Genomic DNA, 23,889 nt, shown 5'->3' with positions numbered 1-23,889 from the left:
CGGCGGCGCTCTCGTTGTACCCGTCACGGCTCAGTAAGCGTCTGAGCGAAACATTAAAAAAAAAAGGGGCCCAAGTTTTTATCTCCAATGAATTACCTTTGCAGTTCGGGAGCTTCTTAGGAATGGATGACTTAGTATGTGGACAAAGTCCCGCGCCGTGTGTGTCAAACGGCTCTATTTGTGGTGGCAGGCGCAGGTGCGAGAACGGTGTGGCGGGTTCCAGAAAGTTATTGGCTGACAGATGGAGAGGAAGGCGGGGTGCACTGGAGAAGGGAGGGGGGTCGCTGGAGGGTGGGGACTGTTGGATGGATCGGGAAAGGCTGGGCCACTCTTGGATCTGCTGAAAACGGTGCTGATGGTTCCCTAAAAGAATGTCACTATTCTGGCAATGAACTTATATTTTGCATTTCTATTTAATACAGAGCAGTTATTCCATAGCAAACCGGTTTTTAATGTGAAAAGATCTATAGATATTTGGCTGCACGAATCCTGCCTAGCAACAAGCAGGCAATGTAAACAAAGTAGCCTGACAGAATTATGCCTGCGGATTATAAAAAAAGAAGAAGAATAAAACACATTAATATTAATACGGAGAAGAGGGAAAACAGGGATGTCAGAGGTTCTTTGCCGGTTTAATACTACGGCCGCGTTGTCTGGCTCATATTTTCCATTAATCTGCACTGCATGAATACTAATAGCCCAGTGGCTTAATGGCCTTGCCCAAGTCCGTGTATTTGATTTCCACTTCCCAAAGTGACCTTTTCCCATGCTAATGAGCTTACCTGTGTCACGGCAAGGGATAGGTGGTGGAATCCGCCATTTCTGCTTCCAAACATCTCACAATGCTTGGTGAATTATAGTCTGACTAGACTATTTCCATTCTTAAGTAATTCATGTTGCATCGCGTGTTTTGTATGTTTGCCACTGATATACTGTGTTTTCTTTGCATATTGAATTAGCTCATTTATTTGAGTAGCATGCAAACAGATATGAGATGCCTTACAAGGTTACGTGCAAACAAGCTGGAGAGCCACTTTATCGCTTTACAGCGCTAATTAGCGCCTGTCTGGTATCTTATTTACATTTGCAAACCTACTGCGTTAGCAACACGCTCCTTTGGCTTCGTTCACTCCATTCAACCATTCAAAATGGAGAGATGCATCTCCATAACATCCTGCATCATTCAAAGCATTAAAAAAAAAAAAAAAAAAAAAATTCAAAGCCTTTTATTTTCTTCAAATTCAGACTCTCTCGGCCTGTCTTGGAGCACTGCTGCACATTATAGAGTTCTGTCATCCAGAACCTCCCCTGTGTCTCGTCACAAGTTAAAGTCATGCAGCTGGCAGAACCCCAGGGCTCTGCCGGTGACAGAGCTATGCGAGTCCCGGTCGTCACCTCAGGCTGGCGGATGGGGTCAAAATTTTCCCCGTGCACAAACTAGACTCTCCTGGAAATGGATCCCCTTTAGGGTCTCTCAAGGGGACCCTTCATTTCCGTTCTTGGTAATAGAATGTAAGTAGCAAGGTGGATGGATGGAGCCGTGTCATTGACAGGATGGGATGTGGCGTATTTATGACGCTAGTTGAAAATCAACGGGCTTTACAATTGCTGCTATCATCCCAAGATCTCTGCATTTATGGCTCACAAGCAATAGGATGTAAAGATATATGACGGAGTCAAACAGATTTGCTCATCCAATATTAAAGCGTCCACCTGCATTGTTGTGCTCTGTACAAATGAGAGGATATCCGCTGTGTGAACGGAAGAATCCAAGCTAAGGAGCAGAAGAGGGAAGTTGTTGTCAGGATTTTCAAAAGGACGCACAGTTGTCACTATCGAATATTTTTAGAATTGATTAATCTCAAGATTTATTCAATTGATTAATCAACTCATTCATTCATTTAAATTTTGTATTCAATTGTATTACAAAAGCATGATTACTGGTGGTGGGTGGTCGGTGCTGGATTTTAGTTTCCTTTTTTTTCTTTAGTCCTTCCTCAGGTCTCCTGATGGCCTCACGGCTCTGGCTGGGTTCTGAAGTGTTCGGTTTAGGTGAACGGCATGGGATTTTTTAACTCTTTTACTGCCAAAGACATTAAATGACGTTCTGCAAAAACCTACGGAGGAGCGCCAAAGACGTTAAAAGACGTCCTCCCTTTTTTTTTTTTTTTTTTTTTTTTGAAACGGGTGCTGGGAAGGCTTGCGGAGCTCTCCTGAAAGTTTTAAGCAGGTTTTTTGAGCCTAATGACTATTTTTGGCCCCTAGAGGGCAGCGATGACTCTTTTGACAAGATCGGGTGGGCGTCAGTAGAGGCGGAGCTAGAGCGTTGAGCAGGAGATCAGAATGGAAAACAAAGGAAAAATGGCGGCCGGTCGCGAGGAGCTAACGCCAGAGCCGTTTTTTTCAAAGACCAAAAGCATCGCTAAAAAAACACATTGTTGATGACGATCATCATCATCGATGATGAAGATGATGGTGACTCCGTGGTTGGAAAGCATTGACGCGGCAGTAGAAGACGTTAGATGGAGGAGGGAACGGGCAATGGCGAGCGTTTGCAAGCAGCTCTACACTTACAAGACAAAAGGCATCGACCAACGCTAAAATAGTACATTGATATCCATGATGATGAAGGTGAATCCGAGCTTGACGGCGAAATTGGAACCGCTGACGCGGCGGCTATGACGGTGTCGTAGCGCGGAGCGCAACCGAGCACGCACAGGCGGACGTTCGATCGGACGACGGAGAGTGCCCCGAGTCCAATGCATATTCATCGGAGGAAGTGTGTACAGTCTGCTACTTGCTTTTTATTCCCCGGAAAAAAAGGCCGTCAAGAAAGTGTAACGTTTGCACGCAAAACGGACCAATGTGAAAGTGAAAGTAAACTGTTGTGCGAGTCCTGGCGTCTCCTTGCACGCAGGAGAGCGTTACAAAAGGAAAAACTGTATTTGAAACATCCACATAATTGTAAGTAGTACCACAGTTGCACACATTTGTAAATAGTTTGCGAAATTGTTTTGTCAAATTGTTACACTGTTGAATGGAAATAAACGTATTTTGCAATCAAAAAACACTTTTTCATTGTTGGTGAAAGCGTTTTACAGAAGTAAAGCACTATTTAGGTGTTTGTGGCATCATTTATGGACAAAAAGAAGTGTGCAATTCACTAGAGTGCATGAAATAACATCGTTTCACAAAAAGCTCTTTTTCTCCGTTTTTTTGTTTCAAAAGAGAGAATTTCGGTGAAAGTAACCATTTTCTATTGTTGATTGCTGAAGAACGGAATAAGGTAGAAACAAACTTTTTTTTTCTGATGAAAGCTGAGAGTCCAATCTTTCATTTGGTAGTATGTGTGTTTCCATAGTCCAAACACAACATTTTCTGTGGACCTTGAAAGATCACTCAAAATGCTTAAATCGGCTGGCACTGGCGACAACCCGTTTTTGAAAACGTCTGGCAGTCAAAGAGTTAATAGGTTTTAGGTGAACTAATGAATACACACTCACATGCGCATGCACATGCACATACTCACCCACATACAAAATAAAAATGAATAAAAAATTAAATTAAATTTTAAAAAAAAGAGAGCAATGATGATGTCAAATCGGTAAAATTACCGAATGAACAATACTGAGCTCTCCAAAAAAAAAAAAAAGCATGATTACTGTTTATTAACCAGTGATTGGTGTTTATTTCGTACTTCGTATTCGTATAGTGATTTAAAAAAAAATTGAGGGTGATTGATGTTGTTACAGGTTCGGTCATTGTTTTCCAAAGTAAAAACAGGTGTTTGCAAATGTCTTATTTTGATTAAACACAGAAGAAAATGAGTCTTCTTTCATGAAGGGCTGCTGAAATAAGTGAATAATTACTGTTGATTTGCTGAAATCAAAAAATTGCTCCAAACAATTAGTCAATTATTAAAATGGTTGTCGATTAATTTGATAATCGATTACTTGTCGATTAATTTTGACAAGTGATGAAAAAAAAAAAAACTCACAAAGCCGTCTTAAAGCTGACCAATTGGAAGAAAGTTGTCTTTAAGGAAGGGAAAGCCTTTGAGATGTCTTCCAGGTCAGAATAGGACGATCATCAACCGGGATTAGCAGCCGTCCCGGTACCCGTTGATTGCGGCAAAGCCTTCAAATCCTTCAACACGTCAATGTCGTCATCCACCTTGGAATTCTCACTATCTGCGTTCCTGCTTCTCCTTTGCTTTCCCCTCCAAGGCCAGCCTTTATCATGGCCCTTTTCACCACTCGCTCATCCATAGGGGCGCCATCCATCATAATCAAGAAGACAGAGGGAGGTAAGGGAACACGCACACTTCAAGCATAGACAAGAGCAGACGCACTAGATCTGCAAAGGACATTGAAAAAGACAGTTAGCAGTTTTATTTGAGACCACCTAACTCTTTGAACCATTTTTTTCCCGTCTATGGCACTGTAATCGTGTATATACGAGATACTATACTTTTGTGATTATATAAGTAAATTTGACCAAAACTATAGTTTAAAAACAATTGCAAAATACCTAATACTACATGCTTCACTCCTAAGAATTGTTCCAAAATATGGGTTTTCGCCAGACATTTTGTGTATACAACAAAAATATAAACACAGAACTTTTGTATTCGCTCCCATTTTTTATGATGAACTCAAAGATCTAAAACTTCTTCCACATGCACGATATCACCATTTCTCTCATATATTGTTCGCAAATCAGTCTAAATCTGCGATAGTAAGCATTAATCCATCGATTGGACGCCATGATTAGTGCACAGGTGTGCTGTGCCTTAGACTGCCCACAACAAAAGGCCACTCTGAAAGGTGTAGTTTTGTTTTATTGTGGGGGTGGGGGGGTCTGGGAATAAGGCTGAAGACTCCAAAAACCCGTCAGTACTGACTGTTTTTCTTACTGGGGGCTGGATTGTCTCGGCAAAGGAGAAGTGCTCACTATCACAGATTTAGGCTGGTTTGTGAACAATAATCGAAAGAAATGGTGATAGGGTGATAAGTGTTGCATTTATATTTTTGTTGAGTTCATGTATATACATATATTCTTATATATGTATGTATTTATAGTACATATATATATATATATGTGTATACATGTGTATGGGTTTATGTGTGTGTGCTTCTAAAATGCCTGGAAAGACGGGGAAAGTTTGTTGAAATGGAATCAAAGCCAAGCACCGTCGTCCTCTGGCTACGCTCGGGGGGGGCAGCAATGTCTAGCTGACAATGTCTATATCCGTCAGTGAGGAAATAATGGGCTTCAGAAATCGACCCTGGCACCTTGAAACCTCAATCAGCACGGGGGAAATGTATGTATTCTGACAACCATTGATCACAAAAACACAAGTCCGACTTTAGTTTTCCTTCATGCATTAGCAAAAAAGAAGACGATGTTTGGATGTTTAGTATGTAGGAAGGAAATTGTGCATGAATTAGTTTGCTTCTCCGTCGACCCCGTTTTCATTCAATCACTTTCAGCATCACAAATATAATTAACGGCGGCACTCGAGCAAGCATGTTGCAGCCTTATAGATTTTTGATGCTAATCTTCTGGATTAATTATGTGATACATGTGCCTTGTTAACGTAATCGGGCAGTAAACACAGCGGCTGATAGCGAAAGCGGCTCATGGCGTTTCTCCTCCCGGCGCCCTTAAATCAATTTGCGCCATTCACGTGGCCGTCCCCGTGACGCTTTGCTCGGAGATACCGTCAGGGTGTGAAGGTTGCGCCTTTGCTGAAATGTCCGAAAAGGTGGGTCGGTTGATTACGGAGATTAAAATCATAACGGCGTGGTTAAAAGCCACGCCATCGCTCATCGGGTGTCTTCTGAGAGACGCCTTGTGTTTCTGACGCCTTCGTACTGTAAATGCACTTTCATCAACATGGTAATTGCATCCAGGGGGGTAAGATTGGATATTGCGCACGTGTGGAACAAACCAATTAAATGTCACTGTAATGTGCGCGCACAGATGGCGCGCGCAAAACAGCAGCGAGGGGAGGTAGATCTGCCTGTAAGGTGAACTGGCACCGAATGGAAGATGCTGGCAGCCATTGTTAAAGGCTGCAGAAGGGCGGCGGACACCTAGCCGGCATTTATCCTCAGAAAAATGCCTTTCTGCTAGCAGGGCTGTTTAGCAAGTCAACAAGCCTCTGGCCGCTGTGCCTCACAAGGCATTAATATTGGATTTTTTTTTTTTTTTTACCTCTGGAATAATAGGAACGGAGAGCGGGTGACACTGCTTCTGCCGGCATTCTGCCAACCTCCCACATAACCTCACAGCAGCTGATATGGTCAGCCCATTACCTGCACCCGCATACTACTGTATATGCATGACACATGATGGGGAAGGCCAATTTTCTTTTAGGCTCCGTCATCTTTCATAGATCCATCAGAACTTTGGATAGAAACCGTCTTTGGTGGACCAGCTTGGACTGAGCAGTATAATTCGATTCAGAACACATTTTATTGCATACATTAATTGTACCCGCCTTGAACACTTGCTCAACAGAGAATTGTCCGCCTTGTAGAACAATTTTTTTTAAATTTTAATTTAATTTTTTTATTATTATTATTATTTTTTTAATTTTAATTTTATTTTTTTTCCCAGAGAAAAATACACTTTATTTGTGTTGCACTTTACATTCATAGATGTCAAAGGGCGACAGAGAGGAGAGCATTGGGAAGGGGGGAAGGTGGTCCAAATAGCGGCACCAGAACCCATAGAATCCCAACGGGCCATTTACAAGGCCATTAGTGTTCATTTTGTCAACGAAAACTAAACAAAAATAATTTCGGCAACACACATTTTTCACTGGACTAAAACCAGACTAGACTGGACTAAAACCCTCATTAAGAAACAATAACTGGGGGCTAAATCAGTACGCGTTTTCGTCGACTAATGAAGACGAGACGAAAATGTACTTCACTTAATAAAAACTGGACTAAAAAAAAAGAGAGCAATGATGATGACATGGTGAATGAACAATACTGAGCTCTCCAGAAAAAATAAAATAAATTAAAATTAAAATTAAAATAATAAAAATAAAAATAAATTTAAAATAAATTTAAAAAAATAAAAACTGGACTAAAATCTATGGACAACAAAAACTAAAATGATGTGACCTGCTCATCTGTCACTGGGACACGGTCATGTGACCCACAGTGGCACACCCCCTTTCAAATCTGAAGCTAGCGAATGCAACATGCATAAACACATGATGGGTAGGAGGTGGATTCACGGTGAAAGGTTAAAAAAACAACAACAGTCAAATATAATTATAACGTAACATTAACCCAACGGCCATAACGTTCCAACAATAATGTTAATCCTACCGTTAAAGTAATGTTGGCTAACTTACTAGCTCGTATCATGGAGCCAGAGTAGTGAGAGAAAGTAGTGCGTGAAGTTGCTTTTCATCAAAAAGATGACAACCTGTCAATCATGTCCTTCCTTCCTTTCCTCAGTCTCTCCTTTGGTCTCTTGAGGTCTCCCTGATTTGTTGGAATTTAGATGTCTCTGGGGTTGGTGAAGAACTCTGGTGTGGTGGGTGGTGTCTGGTCGGTGCTGGATTTCACTTTCCTTTCTTTGGTCCTTCCTCGGGTCTCCTGACGGCCTCACGACTCTGGCTGGAAGTGTTCGGTTTAGGTGAACGGTATGGGATTTTTTTAAAATAGGTTTTAGGTGGACTAATGAATACACACACACACATGTCGCACATACAAAAAAAAAAAAAGATGACAACATTTTATGTGAAATAGTTTTAGATACGGAATGTTCAACACTATCTCTTGACAAAAAAATATACAGGGGTAAAATGATTGTCCTGACTAAAACGTTGACAGTTTTTGTTGACTAAAACTAGACGAAAAAATTATGTTTTCTTGGACTAAAATGCTAGATTTAACGTAGATTAAAACTGGACTAAATAAAAACGGGATGAAGTTGACTAACTATGATCAAAACTAAAAAGCGTGATTGACGAAAACTGAGACTTAATTTTAAAAAATGGCTGATAAAATTAACAAGAGAGGCCAGTTTGGTCGGAGAGTGCGCTCGGGCACCACCGTCCTGTATTTACACACTATCGAGCCATCCAGACATGCTCTGTCAATGGGAGGTGCCACCTCCCCAGATTTCTCAGGGTTGTATTGATGTAGGGTCACTAGAGGAAGGCAGTAATGGATACATAGTCTGCAATAAGAACTGCTGCCAAGCTCAGAGTGCAGGGCATTATTTATTTTTCTCATCCCCTATCTTAGAACCGCTCAGGGGTCCTATAGAAAGAATCTTTGCAGGCATCCAGCAGGACGCAGTGTGGGATTTCCACAGAGGTTTAGGGTTGCTATTTCCTGGCCGTGATGGATTATTTCTCGCGTCACCTCCTACCGTCGCCAGCCGTGCATCTCGGCCGCCACGCCGATTTGGCAAATACGAATGTACATGTTTATATTTATGGCTTTCGATATAAAAATGAGTGGGGGGGGGGTCGGAGGAAGGTTTATCTCAGCACTTTGCTTGTCCCCTGACGCCGCCTCCTATCTGTAAATATCTCCAGACAGCCGTGTCAGGGATTTATGTGAAGGTGACAATGACAGGACGAGCCGTCCAATTGTTTCCGTCAGCTCCGTATCAGAGCTGCGTCGAAACAAATGGAACAGATAACACGCATTCTCGAAAGCGTGCACTTTTGTTTGCTGAGCAACGCCGCATGCAGAAATTCCTACTTTTAAAGTGCTAATCTGAATGCATATGCATGAAGTTCACTTTCTACAAAGAGTCACACTTTTTCTTGCAGTGACAAGATTGAAAAGTTGTCAAAGGCATGCATGGATTGTCCAGGGCGGCTTCAGTGTTGCATTTTCATCGGAGTCTTTTGATTCAACCGGTCTTTTGGAGCCTGTTACTTTCACATAAAACTGTCTGAAATGTCACGGTAAGTAAGGTATCCATCCCAATTCCTGATTGTGGAATAAATTGGATAAGGAGTGTGAAGTTTAACCTACATTACATTAAATAAAAAATGTATAATTTAAAAAAAAAAAAAAAGAGAGAGAGCAATGATGATGACATGTCAAATCGGTAAAATTATTGAATGAACAATAATACTGAGCTCTCCAAAAAAAGGAAAAAAAACTAGAAAAAAACAAGAAAAAAATATACATAAATAAAAAAAAAATACATTACATTAAATTAAAAATGTATAATAAAAAAAAAGGGAGCAATGATGACATGTCAAATCGGTAAAATTACCGAATGAACAATAATACTGAGCTCTAAAAAAAAGAAAGAAAAAAAAACTAGAAAAAAAAAATATATATATATAAAAAAACTACATTACATTAAATAAAAAATGTATAATAAAAAATAAATAAATAAAAGAGAGAGCAATGATGATGACATGTCAAATCGGTAAAATTATTGAATGAACAATAATACTGAGCTCTCCAAAAAAAGAAAAAAACAAGAAAAAAAAACAAGAAAAAAAATAAAAATAAATAAATAAAAACTACATTACATTAAATTAAAAATGTATAATAAAAAAAAGGGAGCAATGATGACATGTCAAATCGGTAAAATTACCGAATGAACAATAATACTGAGCTCTAAAAAAAATAAAGAAAAAAAAACTAGGAAAAAAAAAATATATATATAAAAAACTACATTACATTAAATAAAAAATGTAAATAAAAAATAAATAAATAAAAGAGAGAGCCATGATGATGACATGTCAAATCGGTAAAATTACCGAATGAACAATAATACTGAGTTCTCCAAAAAAAAAAAAAAAAACCTAGAAAAAATAAAAAAAAATAATCTACATTACATTCACTGTCTAGAGATCCAAACACAGAGCAACAGTTCATTAATTGCCTCAGCTCGGCGACCGCGGCATCCCACGTGGTGCACAGAAATGTATCTACTCATTTGTGTTATCTTAATTTGTTTTTGTTTTGACATCTTTATTTTTTATTGCAAACCACAGAGTAGTACCCCGAGCGAGGCGACGAAGCCGTGGCATGCTAATGCCCGCGACGCACTGTTGCGGGAATACGGATGTTTATGATTATTGGGACCTCTCAGTCGATGTTTTCATCTTTTTTTTTACACTCCTCTCCTCTTCTTCTCTCTTGCTCTGATGGGCTTCTCGCTCGTCATAAATCTTTCAGCATTGGTGTCCCTCGAGCCGAGAAACTGATCTTCTAATCCACTGTACGTCATGCGCAACCGGTGGCGTAAAAGCGGCGAGGCTTTTATTGCTGTTACCAAGAAAAGGTCAGGATGTTTCCACCACAAACAAAGAGGGACTTCGGTTTAGCAGCATTATTGGAGGTGCATATTCAAATAGCTTGTGTAGCATCTTTAGAAAAGAAAATTCCACTCCCACGAGAAGCACAAAAGTTCTTGTTTGTGAAATGAGTGCAAACCCCCCTCAACTCCAAGTAGGATACAGTATATCACTCGTCTCATTATTGTGCCCTCTTGCGTCTGAATTTAAAGCTTGTGACATTCATGCAGAAAACCACCTTGATTTGTTTCTTTTCCAATAACAAGTTGGGCTTGAGGCTTGAAAGTCAAACTTCCTCCCTAAGCTCGTCATTGCCACTAAAACTCTGTTTGTCACATACGGTACCGGTATATTTTATCGCGTGCCGGGCGACTCCACCGCCAAAAGGTGATCTGGTCATGAGATTACAGATTTAGCATTTGTGAAATCTTAATCTTAGGACAAGCAAACCGCATATTTTGCCATTGAGCTCTATTGTGTATTTTACATAAGACACAAATGGTCACATGGTCTATTTTTTTGTCAGGTAAACAATACTGGCCTCTTTTTTTTTGTATCAATGAATCATAGCTAAATCAATTTCTAAACAGTCTTATCTCCTCACAGGCACAGCAGTAAAGCAGGAGCGCTTAACTGTGCGCATATAAAACTACCACTAAGCCAAGCTTGAAGCTACCGGGAGGATAGGAGCACTCGTGTATGTGTTTCTCCACGATTTTGTGTGTGTCTGTGTGTGTGTGTGCGTGCTCTGAATTTCCGTAGTGTCATTTCAGAAAATTGAGTTTTGATAACTGACAATTTGTTCAGCTAGTGAAATGTCAAGAGTCCAAAAAAGATTGATGAAGTGCATAATAGATGTCTCAGATTGACTCTCTCTCTGCTGTGGGCTTCTTGAGTCCCACGTGCACGTCGGACCACCAAAATGGCCCCGAAATGAGATCCCCCCCCCCCCCCCCACGCACGCATGCACACGCACACAAAAAACACACACATACGCACCTCTGAAATGGAAAACTTGCGCCGTCAATTGTGATTTCTGTCGGAAGTGTCCTTCAAATAATGGAGGCCGCTGACTGCGGTTCCGGTTCATTTATGAAGCTCTGTCGACACACTCGTGCTGGCTATGCTAATCTGGGCCGGTGCTCATGTGGAAATCTACGGCGTAGTGTTACAGTCAAACGGTCTATTCCAGAAAAAAAGCACGATTCATGAAGGCATGGTTGGATGAATTTAGTCAAGAAAAGCATCTACTGCTAATCTACGGAAAAGTATTGCATTCACTTAGGAAAAAAAACAAAACTTGTTTTTCTGGAAAATTTTGGGGGGGAAGCTTAGGTTTTTTTTTGTATTTAAATTTTTTTATAATTTTGTGTTTTTCAGATTTTTTTTTCAGTTTTACTGTATTTATTTATTTATTTATTTTTTTCAAAAAAACGGGGGGGAGGGGATCTTCAGAAAAACAGGAGGAAAAATTATTCAGAAAACAGAAAAAAAAAATCTGTAGAAAAAAAATATTCTTTTTTTGCAGACTCCCTAATGGTGGACACTTTCCAAACCGCTTCTGTAGAAACTCAACTGTTAGCATACTAAAATAATGCCGATCGATTGACATGTTCATATAATAACCTTCACTGAGCCATATAGTTGAAGGGAAAATGTCTGCTATTATTGAGTTTGAAAAGTCACTTAGAGTTCAGAGGTGAAAAAAAATACTCAAAAAAACTGAGCACCAGCTCTGCCCACCCCCAAAGGTTTTTCTGAATATTTGTTTTCTGTTTTTTCCAAGTAATTTTTCCTCTTGTTTTTCCATTTTTCAGAAAAAAATGACAGAAAAGAACAAAAAAAATCAGAAAAACTAAAAATTTATAAAATTACACAAAAAAATAAAATTCCCCCAAAAATTAGTCAGAAAAATAGGTGTTTGTTTTTTTTTTCAAAGTGAATGCAATACGCTTCTGTACTAACCTTTTCCAATTCGAATTAAGTTTATTTGATCATTTCTACAGAAGTAGCTACTCGAATTCCCACTGGTAGGACAATCAAGACAACTAGAGTCCAAATTCAAAATGCTCTAGAACCTGCTGACTTCTTGTTTTTTTTCTTCTTCTTTTTTTTTTTTTTTTTTATCTCTCAAGTCTCAAAAAGACCAGCAATAAGACCCTAACTCTAACCCCCCTAACCCAAAGGTGCTCAAGTTCGGTCCTCAAGAGCCCCTATCCAGGATGTTTTCCATGTTTCCCTCCTGCAGCACAGCTGAATCTAATAATCATCTAATCAGCAAGCTTTGCAGAAGCCTGATAACGATCCTGATCATGAATCAGGTGTGTTAGTGGAGAGAAACATGGAAAACAGGCTGGATAGGGGCTCTCGAAAACTTGAGCACCCATAGGTAGCAAACGCCGGTCCATGATATATATATGTATAAATATATGATTTAAAAAATATGTATATATATTTTAAAAAAATAATAATAATTTTAAGGTCACATCTAGAAACAGGCAGGACAGAATCTCTGGAGTTCCCTACGCTTGCTCTAACTCTGACCAGCATTGCGAGTGTAAATTTCCTACAACATATATCCCCTTCAGATTATCGTTTGGTAAATTGGTCCCTTGGGAGTTATCAATTGATTTGTCCTGCATTCTAACACATTAAAATGTGGAGCTTGTAACGCTTCCCTCTTATCTGCCCAGAACGCCACGGAGCAGCGACCAAGTCTCCCCCGTGCTCAGCCACACGTGTAAGCGGTGCACCAGAACGTAACTTATTCCCCGCGCTTGTTTTCCTTCACCGCGAGACACCTGGAGATTAGGCGTTTGAAAAATCCAAACGAGACATTTTAAGTGGGATTTGCAAAACGGCAAGCGAGCAGTATTATTTATGCTTAATTTTTGTTATCGTGGCGACGACTGAAGTCCGAGGCCACGCTTATTTTTAGACACTTTTTACATTCAGATTCAATTTCCCTTCTTGGCAGGAATTAATTCTGTTTTCCATGTGCATATTTAATCAATAGTAACCTCATCTATTGATGCCTGTGGTTTTCCAGAGTCGTCCCTCTATGTGATTATGATGCTTCCTAAAATGACTGCACACCAATGTGAGAATTTCCTCCTCTGAGTTGTAGCAACAGTCAGGAAATTGCCTCCGATTGGCCACCTGATTGCACTATGATTATGTTGTCACTGGATGCTGTGATTATGATACCCTGTAATTGCCGGAGTGCATTAGCTGCTTTGCAAAACACAAACCTCCCCGCCCCATTTCTAATGATGATACCTGTTATCGCATCCCTCCACCTCTATTTTGACTCACCGCGCTCTCAATCCAGCCGGCTGTCTTCTAAATTAGTCTTGATTTCATTGTTGTTATCTACACGGCGAGGAATGACAATCAATTGTCAACTTCCAACTGGTCGTACGTCATGATCCGATTGGTTTCTGATTTCTGCACAGTTGAAGCAGCGTTGTGACAAACTTTTTCCGAACGTCAAGCCTCTTTCTGTTTCAAAAGCAAGCGTGTTTAGTTCCGCAACGACTCAAAATTGTCCACACAAATGAAGTAGTGCTAAAGTCAATCCAGTGTTTCTAAACCTTGTGGGAGGTATAGAACCTCGTAGATTCCTAGCTGCTCAACTTGGCATTGCAAATCATGCAGTTAAGATGCCAACTCCCATCAATGAACTCTATATTTATAGAGCACTTTAAAACGACCGCTGCTGGTTTTATAACCCAGGGGCAGCAGAGGCCCCAGAATTGAACCCTGTGGAACGCCATATGTTCCGTTTATACATGTGAATTCATACTGCACATATTCGTCCAACTGCTTATTTATTTTTGCTTGACGTAGTATGAAGCTATTACAAAAATAAAGAAATCACACGACGTACCATCGCAACAGTCACAAGTCAACTACTGAGCGCGTTAAATTCTCTGCAGCACAGATAGGCCAAACAATGTAGTGTGATCACCTGCAGCCAATGATTGCCAAGTAGGGCGTCATCACAAATGACTTGAGTCTGGTGTGAGTCTTGACCTGCGGCAAACCCCTGAGACTGACTCATCGAACCCCTGGCTGGGGTTTGATCGAACCCAGGTCAAGAACCACGTTTTAGACTACAGTAATTTCTGGACTACAAGGCGCACCTGACTATAAGCCACGCTAGCTAAATTTGGGGAACACTCAAGTTTGTTACACATATAAGCCGCACCCGACTATAAGCCGCAGATGTTTTAATGTTACCGCACCGGGTTCCTGCTACTTTCGTTTCCATAATGAGGGCGCAAATTGTCCCGCTCTCGTTCTGACTCTCCTACTGTATTTGGGCTCACTTGGTTTGGTTTGCTCTGCCCGACGCTCTTGTGCTTCCTTTATAGTGCGCCCCCTTGTGATCTGATGGATAAGCCACACCTTTGTTTTAGCCGCAGAGTCGAATGCGAGTGAAAAAAGTAGCGGCTTGTAGTCCAGAAATTCCTGTTAGTGAAATTGGATCATTTCAAGGTGCAGCGAAGTGGTTGGGAATCACTGAGCACTTCAACCCTGTGATTTATTTTTTTTCCTTGCAAGAATAAAACCGAAATAAAGAACTCTGGGTGGCGAGTATAAATATTGTTCCTGATGAACTCACACTTGTGCAACATTCCTCAGAGCTTCTTGTTGAGGATTTGCTGTCAGGATTGATTGGGGCAATGTTTCTGTTTATTTCAGGAGAGAATAACGCGGGAGGAATCATATTTCGAAGGCACCTGCGCTGTTTAATGAGTCTGCCTCAGTGTGTGTCGTAGTAATGAGACGGCAGTCGGTTGGTGTCCAAGTTGCACGGTTGTTTCGAGAGCTAAAAACACGGATGTGATTATTTGCGCTGGTTGGGACTGACGGCGTGCCCCGTCGTAGCGATGCTTCAGCTGTCTCCATTCCAACAAACGGCGGACTCATTTGCATCTCATTAACGCGACCCCCAGTCGCGGCTCCTCCTGAAGGGCTCCGCTGGCCCACGCCCCGTCTGAATTCCCCCGCTGCTTCGTTCACATTACTGTCTTGAAGGCAAGCTGATTAAAAGACAGCAACTGTTCTTCAGGTCCAGTGAGTGACTGATAGACTCGTGTGTTCACTCTCTTCACGTCTGGAGTGTCGCTTGATTAAAAAGGCATGACTCGGACCCTTGATGAGCATATGGATTAAAAACGGTTCACCGTTGCCTGGACAACTCTTAATTGAAAGCCTAATGTGCACCCGTTGCATATTATTTAAAACCACAGGTTATAGCCCCTTGGGGCCGCACCATTAAGGTTCCATTAAAAATTAATACCCTCTGTTAATTATTATTGTGGCGTGAATCACGTCAGTGGACAAACAAGACAATTAGGTTGAAAGAAAATATCTAAAAAAAAAAGCTAACAATAACCATACAACGTAACCCCTGGGTATTCATCAATTCGCCTTCAGGACAAAATCATGTCTACAATAAAAGTATTGCTTTGGTGCCATCTGGAGGCATCTTGGTCAAGACCACACCAGCCGAGATGAAGACATTATTATGAAGACTAGAGAGCACCGAGACTGTATATATTAACAATAAAAAAAAAAATATATATATATATATATATATATATATATATATATATATATATATATATATATATATATATATATATATATATATATATATATATATATATTTTTTTTAAAGAGAGCAATGATGATGACATGTCAAATCGGTAAAATTACCGAATGAACAATACTGAGCTCTCCAGAAGAATTAAAAATATATATATTTTAATTATTAAAAAAATGAACAAAAATGACGAGAGCTGTATTTTTGGTCCATAAATTCTGTTGTTTCTCACTGATCACAGCAGTACTGTGTAGTACAAAGTGCAAAGGATCAATTCCCCCATATCACTTAGCATTGATATTTTATTAACGTAGAGTCTGGATTTATGTTAGAGCAAGATTTTTTGTCCCCCCCCCCACACCACCACTTTACAATCTGTGCAATCTCCCTGGAAAAAGCCCGTCTTCACCCCACTTATTTTATCCCTTGCCACTTAAGTGTAACGTATGGCAATGCGCCGAGACGGTTTCAACGCATATATAGTTGATTAACGACGTGCCAGCCTGGCTATCGAGCCCAATGTCATTCAGGGCTGCCGGGCGACAAAGGAGCTCCATCACCTGGCGTTTCCGCCTCGAGCGACGATGACCTCGCTTCGCGTTTTGTCCTCGCTGTAGTCGCTTGGCATCTGTTGACATCTTTTTTCTTTTTTTTTTTGTTCCTCCTGTTTTCCGGGGCACGCGTCAGAATCAATGAATAGTGATGTCACAGTGATGTCACCCGCATTTCTGGTACATCATCACTGCTCAAATAAGACATTCCAGAAATATACAGCGGTGTGTTGCCTTCCAAGTTGTGAGCAAGGTTGAAACTATGGGAATACGGTGACCCGATCTTTTCCCCGTTAGATGCCACGTGGAAGCTTGTCTGGAAGCATTAGTCAAGCCGAGTGTTGGTCTCCAGAAGGCAACTGTTGGATTCCGCCTAAGGATTATTCAAGGAGAAATGGCACCTGGCCTGGGGGGAAATCAGCAGCGCCTTCAGCCGGATTACTCCTGGCACAATCCGGACATGGTCTTGTTTGATGTCCCCCACCCATCCGTCTTGTATGTAGTCTTTTATCTCACTCTCAAGTAATATAGTCTTCACTGCAATTTAATAATGGCCCAGCCGAGCCTGTCAGGCTGCGTTTGGCCGTTATCTCGCAAAGGCCTGTCCACTCCAGCCACCAGCCACCCCATATTTGTGTGTGCGCGCACGTGCGTGTGTGTAAGTGATTTCATCCCCAGGGGAGGGACTTCATGCCTGTGTGTTTAAGAGAGGAGGAGCGGGGGGTGGGGGGGTTGGCAAATCAATTGATGTGCGTCTGTGCCATGTGGCCGGAGCGAGGGGGAAGCAGGGGGACAAGACGCGACACGACAGGCAGGCAGTCTATTTATCCATCGCCGTGTTTGCTTGTGTGTTTTGACCGCTTATCCTACTCGAGATCTAAATTAAGAAATAGCGCAGCTGATAGGACGGATGCTGCGGGCAGCGCCTGAATGCGCTTGTGTGTGTTTGAGCTCGCGCCATCATAAGTGAAGAATTTCAACTCGGTGTTGCATGGATGAAAGGGCCAGATATGATTAAAAAAAAAATAAAAATACATTGATATCCGCCTCTGAAGCGATAAATTGATCAATAAAGGGTCGTTGGGTTTGGCTTCTTAGGGTGCCTTTTGATGAAATGTGACAGGACACAGCAGCTCTTGTAGAAAGGAAAGATCTGGTTCTGTTCCATAAAACAAATGTGCTGAAATGCTTTTTACTATAAAGCTCAGCCAATCAGTGGAGCACACTAATAAAGCAAAAAGAGTGCTATGGACCAAAGATGGGTTATGGGTTACCATGTTTTGAAAGGAGTGATTACACTGAGTGAGGAACACAATTCTCATTGTTTCTAACAGATCTTGGGGTTCGAAATCCAAAACTGATCTCAGTTTTACTCTATCATGTCAAGTTGTTGACCTCCAGGAGCCTGTTTTCTTTAAAGAAAGAAATGTGGATGTAGGCTGTGTATGAGTTTAATTACAATCAGCTCTTCTTACTACAGTCTTACTACAGCTAATCAGTGGTATTTTGCTTATCTAGAGAAGTTGTAAGTTGATGAATGTGCTAGAAAACAACTGACTCCAATTGTGGAATCATGTTGCCAATTTTAGTTTTAATCAACATAAAGAACTAACTCAACAGATTTTTTTTTTCAAATTCTTCCCCAATGTTATTGATTACTTTTTTTCCCTTTATTTGAAATTACCAGGACACTAAATGTGAAAAAAGCAACATTTTTATACTTGTCATTATAGGGTTAAGGTTTGGTCAGATGTATTTGGTGGGACTGAGATATTTCAAACACCATCTTAACTTATTCACTCCCAGCCATTTTCACTGAAGCAACCCACTTCGCGCCCGGCTGGTTTACTGGATTTTGACAGATTTTGCAAGGCCCACAGAATATTGTGTTCATTGTTATAAAAACATGGAACCTACTAAAAGATTGGAGTCTTTTCTTTTGTCAAGTTTAATCATTATTCACATTCCTGGTGAAAACCCTGACAAAAAGAGCTTGTTGCAACATGGCCCTGGCTGATATCTTATACTCTGCTGCCACCTGTTGGTCTTTTTTTTTTTTTTTTTTAATAACTACCATTGTTTTAAGCCACCTCTTCATGTCAAAAGCTGCATCAAAGCCTTCTGTATAATCTTGCATTTAAAAAAACAACACATAAACGCATAAATATGTTTTTGGGAGTGAAGGGTTTGAATGAGTTAATGATAGCAAGCCAGAATATTTGACCCAAATCAATATCTGACTTCACAAGTCCTCCACATTAGGTGACAACTGTTTTCATCGTTAATGGTTGTTTTGGTTTTGATTGCAAGGGGCAGCACAGTCGAAGTGCAAGCCTGACCCAGTCTACGCAAGCACGCCGATACATCGACAGCCCCTCGCTGAAACGTGAGCGAGGGGCTTGTCAGCACGTCTGAATATCCCAAATTGGATGCAGGGTAAGATTGACTGATGCCCCCGCCGAAAAAAAATAAGTCCCCAGGGACATCATTGCGCAGACTGATGAGTAAGGATGTTCAGTTGCACATGATGGATAAATCATAAATATAGCAAATGTATGGGTATGCACAGAGCTCGACATCGCCACATAATGTTCAAGGCTATTTTCGGTGGCGTCGTAAATGCATCTGCATAAGCGAGCGGATTTCATTTACCTCGCAAGTCGCAGGGCGTCGTGTCCAACAGCTCATTCGGCGCATGCTAATATATGGCTGCGCAGGCCTCCCCATCATAATCACCCATAACACTAAAATGAGACGCATGACAGTAAATAGCAGTCAAGCCTTACAAAGACTATTTGGCACGGGAATGATTTTTGTTGCAAGCAAACACTTCAGATGCCAATAAATCAGACAGATTTTTTTTTTTGATATATTAAGCTGCTCCTTTTATTGTCATGCCTGGGTGCGGGCTGCGCATGCAAATAGAAAGATATATTTACTGTGTGTGTGGATAAGAAAGAGAGAGCGAGAGATGCAATTCCGCCATCAGACGGCAGATTTGTTTTTCAATCAAAAAAGAAAATTTGATTTAAGAGCAGAAAGTGAACAAAGCACTTTCTCCCGGGCATAAGCAAACAACTCAAGAAAAGAACACAGAAAACATTTGTCTCTTATATTCTCACATGCACTCGATAGCTGGCCACTTTCTTTAGCATGCAGAACACGAAGCGGCCATATGTGCACAGTGTGACGCGCCGTGACGAGGGTTCAAACGGCGAGCGCGCCGGACCCCGGCATCTGCACGGAGGAACGTGACGGAAACACCCCGCTGATGCAGGGGGGCTCCGATGGGGTCAGCTCGACTTAATTGCACTGAGGGAACATGTGCGCTAGCCCGAACCGGCGGCACATCGAGCGTGGAGGGGGTGGGCAGCGCCGCCATCTGCCACCCTCTACCTGCTAAACCACGGGAAGACTCTCGGTTTTGTGCCACCTTTCATGATGTTTGTAAACAATAGGCGGACTTGCAGGCGGCACAGAATGAATGAACGGATCTTTATTATCATCTCATGAAATTGACGGGCACGACCTGTCCAAAAAACATGAAAAACAATGACCAAGCGAGGGAGACAGGACGGAAAGATCTGTCTGTACTTGATTTTGAGCGCCCTGAGATCATAGATAAGAAAGGAAGAAGTGGGGAAGGAAAGAAAAACAAGGCACGAGCCAAATCGGCAGTGTTAATTCAACACCTACAGAGTTAAATTGAACACTTCTAAAGTGTCTATATTGGTCTACGCTGAATATAAATAACACTTTTGAAAGTGTTAAATTTTTTATACTGAGATGGAGTTTAACCCTGGAGAACCCAAGAACCCTTTTCTTCTTTGGAAAATTATGAATTATACATTAAATGACTGCTATAAATTCACTGAACACCAAAATGTTTTTTTCAATTTTAACCCTTTTTTTAAACTAGCTCAGAGTTGCTAATTTATCAAAATATATATATAAAACATACTCCTAGGCATTCTACAACATGATATGAAATAGATTAACAAAAAAAACCCCCACAATTTTACCATCTTGTTTGTTTGTTTGGATTGATTTCCAGCTCAACAAAACAGCATGTTGCCAGCCATCTTGTCACCACCACTCTGGCTCATGTAAGTGCAATATTCATCCACTAGGTGGCCCCATGCAGGGGTCAGAAGTGGCACTCTGGACTTTTGAAGTTAAATTTGTAAAAAAAAAAAAAAGGTCTTTGTTATTTGAGTAGCAGAATTTATAGGGGCCAAATTTGACCCCGTGGGTTCTCCAGGGTTAAAAAAAAAACCCTGATGGTAGTTGAAATTTAACACAGGGTAATAGCATCCACCTCCGTCAACAACCAAGCACAAAACCACTGATCTGAACTGAAAATGACCCCATGTATTTTGTGTGTGTATACTTTCACTTATTGCGAGTGGCTCTGGAACATAACCGCCATAATGAATGGGGCTTGAATGTTTCATTGAAGTTCCTTCATTGCTGGCCACAGGTCGTTGGTCGTATTAAGACGCATGGTGATGAGTGAAATTAGACATTATCCAAAGGAAAGGGCTGCTCCTGAACGCACCGTCCCATCTCCACACAAACAAGCATCAGTATGTGGTGCATGACTGCACACCGCAGATTCAAACAGCAGGAAGGGCAGAGTTGAGCAATGGGACATTTTGTGTGTTAATGTCTGTTTTGAACTGGGAGGAAAGACCCAGAAATGAAGGCCTTCACTCATATCAAAACCCCCCACCACCCCCCAACCTCCTGCTCCTCTATTTCCACTCATATTTCCCCAACGGTCCATAAAAAGACGGCCATTTGAGCGGGCACATTGATTTCGGGGCCTATCTGGCGATAAAATGGGCTCCTCTGCTCGCAGCTTCCTTAACTACCCAATTTGAGGGCCCCTGATTTGGCCGGGCTGCACGGAACTATAAATAGTTGCAATTCTGAAGGGAGTGAGCGTCTTTGCTAAAGACACATTGGGACACATTGACACCAATAGTTTGGGGCTCTCCAGCAATTAATATTATTAAATTTTGCTCAGTAGGCGCCAGTAATCCGACCTTTATCACAGGGTTGCGCTCCAGACAACTTGAGAAAAAGACAACTGAATACTTATTTTATATATTTTAGTGTATATTAGTAGGCTATATATTTGAAAGCTCCATACATATACATATACATATAATACCAACAAGTATGCATGCGAGGTGCAGCGTGCAGGTATTATTTTCACCCACTTGGCATTGTCATACTTGCATTCTACACTGTAGTATCTGTGACACTGAATGTGTGTGTGCATGGCGTGTTGAGTGATGTGAAAAATGTTTTCAGAAAAATGAAAACTAGCTGAAACTACATCTTGCACTTAGTAATATAATTGTAGCAATAATGTCCATTGTTTTTCTCTTTGTCAGTTAATATCATAAATGAGCTTTTGGGGTCGACTTTTAAATGTATTCATTTCAGTATTGCTGTACATCCGAAGCTACGTAAAAAGGAAGGTCAGTTGTTTGAGAATTGTAGTTCACTTAAAAAATTTAAAAATAAAAATCATAGGGTTAGGGTTAGGGTTAGCCTACTGCGGTTGGACTAATATGTGTAATATGAATTCACATGTATAACAGAATGTATGGTGTTCCACAGGGTTTAATTCTTGGACCTCTGCTGTTTTTTTTTTTTTTTTTGTATGGGCTGCCCCTGGGTTCCATCTTACGAAAACAGCCATGGTTGTTTGTGTGCTATAAATATAAAGTCGAGTGATGGAAGTCAGTATCTTAACTACATGATTCAATGCCAAGTTGAGCTTTTATATGTTTATATTATATTATATGTCCGGCACAACTAGCTATCTAGTAAAACTCGAGGTTCAAGGTGGAAAAATACAGATTTAATGAAAAGGCTCCTTGTTCATTTTTTAAACATTTTTTAGTAAACCCTATATCTTGACTTTGAAAAAAATAATCCTATTTAAAAAAGAAAATTTAAAAAAAACTTTGGTGAATGTAGATAGGAAACTGGTGGGATTCGGTACCTGGAACAAAATAAAGAAGCACTGACTTAAGTTAAAGCTGGACATAGAAGCACTGAGCTTTGGAGCGTTGGTTTCTATCTTTGTGACCTTGCGTAAAAGTTCCTCTCATTTTCCATATTATTAAGGCCCAAAGGGGCGTTTCTAGAACCCCTCCTCAAGCCCGTGTCCTTTTCTGACCATTAATGAAGCATCGTCGCTGGCCGCGTTGCTTTATCATGATCTATGAATCTCTGATTTTGATGCGATAGAAAAGCAATCACTTGTAGCGAGTCTCAAGGCGACGCATTCGTCATCATGTCTTTGACACCGCCTGAGAATTGGCTCATTCTTTTATATTAAAAGCGCTCATTTGTAAATATACACCCGGCGACACAAAAGAGACGCACTCGCTTCTTATTTTGATGTATGGTAGAATAAAGCAACAGTGCTCAGGTGAATGAGTGCCTGCCCGCCAAAGCAGAACCCTCGCACTGCACCTGCGCGAGGAAATTGAACTGGGTGGAGCAGATGATGGAGCGCTTTTGCTTAAATGTGCTGTTTGTAAATGCGTGTTGGATTTATTTTCTCCCAGCCAAAGCATCCATTTTGCCACATTACAGAGCGATGCCGATAACGTGCCAATACATTGTTGCTTTTTCATCCATCTTTTCCACAGCTTTTATTGTGCGGTGTATAAAATCCTTAATGCTCAGTGGAGGAGAACAGTTTCCTGATAGCGTCTGAGCTTGGCCATTCAATAAAGCTAAAGGCTTGAGATGAGTTGTGGCTCGGATGTCGGCGTGATGCTTATAGGACATTTCACGATAACGTTCACGTACTTCCGGCTGGCAAAAGTTTGAGCTTTCTCTGATTGCACTGCTAGTAAACAAAAACTATTTTTCCTTGGCGCTGCCGTGGCCTGTTTTTTTTTTTGTTGTTGGAATTTAGATGTTTCTGGGGTTGGTGAAAGACTCTGGTTGGTAACCCGGTGGGTAGTAGGTAATGTCTGTTCGGTGCTGGATTTCACTTTCCTTTCTTTCCTTTGATCCTTCCTCGGGTCTCCTGACAACCTCACGACTCTAACTGGATTCTGAAGTATTCGGTTTAGGTGAACGGTATGGGATTTTTAATAGGTTTTAGGTGAACTAATGAGTATACACTTCACACGCATGCACACACAAACACATACAAAATAAAATAAAAAATAAAATAAAATAAAAAAGAGAGAGAGCAATGATGATGACATGTCAAATCGGTAAAATTACCGAATTAACAATACTGAGGTCTCTCGGGGAAAAAAAAAAAAAAAAAAAAATCAAGGCAGAGCAGTTAAGAAAACAGTTTGAATGAGGATGTCACCCTTCTACTCTACCACTTTAGTTTGAATATGTGACTTAAGGCGAACATCTGTCAAATGCTTAGC

General features: G+C 40.9%; 1 long non-coding RNA gene across 3 annotated transcripts in view; it reads left to right on the top strand.

The window, feature by feature from the left end:
* LOC144035301 (uncharacterized) overlaps window positions 1-15,804 on the top strand; it is a 38,866-nt gene extending 23,062 nt beyond the window's left edge. The window contains exons 4-5 of one of the 3 annotated variants that reach the window (XR_013288411.1): window positions 4,227-4,306; window positions 15,011-15,804. This is a non-coding gene — a long non-coding RNA (uncharacterized LOC144035301). Of the gene's footprint in view, window positions 1-4,226; window positions 4,630-6,233; window positions 6,533-15,010 lie in introns of those variants that run through there. The other 2 variants (XR_013288410.1, XR_013288409.1) reach the window with 2 other exon arrangements.
* Window positions 15,805-23,889: the final 8,085 nt, after the last annotated feature.

The sequence above is a fragment of the Vanacampus margaritifer genome, chromosome 15 (genome assembly GCF_051991255.1).
Source record: "Vanacampus margaritifer isolate UIUO_Vmar chromosome 15, RoL_Vmar_1.0, whole genome shotgun sequence".
NCBI lineage: Eukaryota > Metazoa > Chordata > Actinopteri > Syngnathiformes > Syngnathidae > Vanacampus > Vanacampus margaritifer.
The sequence above is the reverse complement of the archived record's forward strand: the minus strand, read 5'-3'. Positions and strand labels throughout refer to the sequence as shown.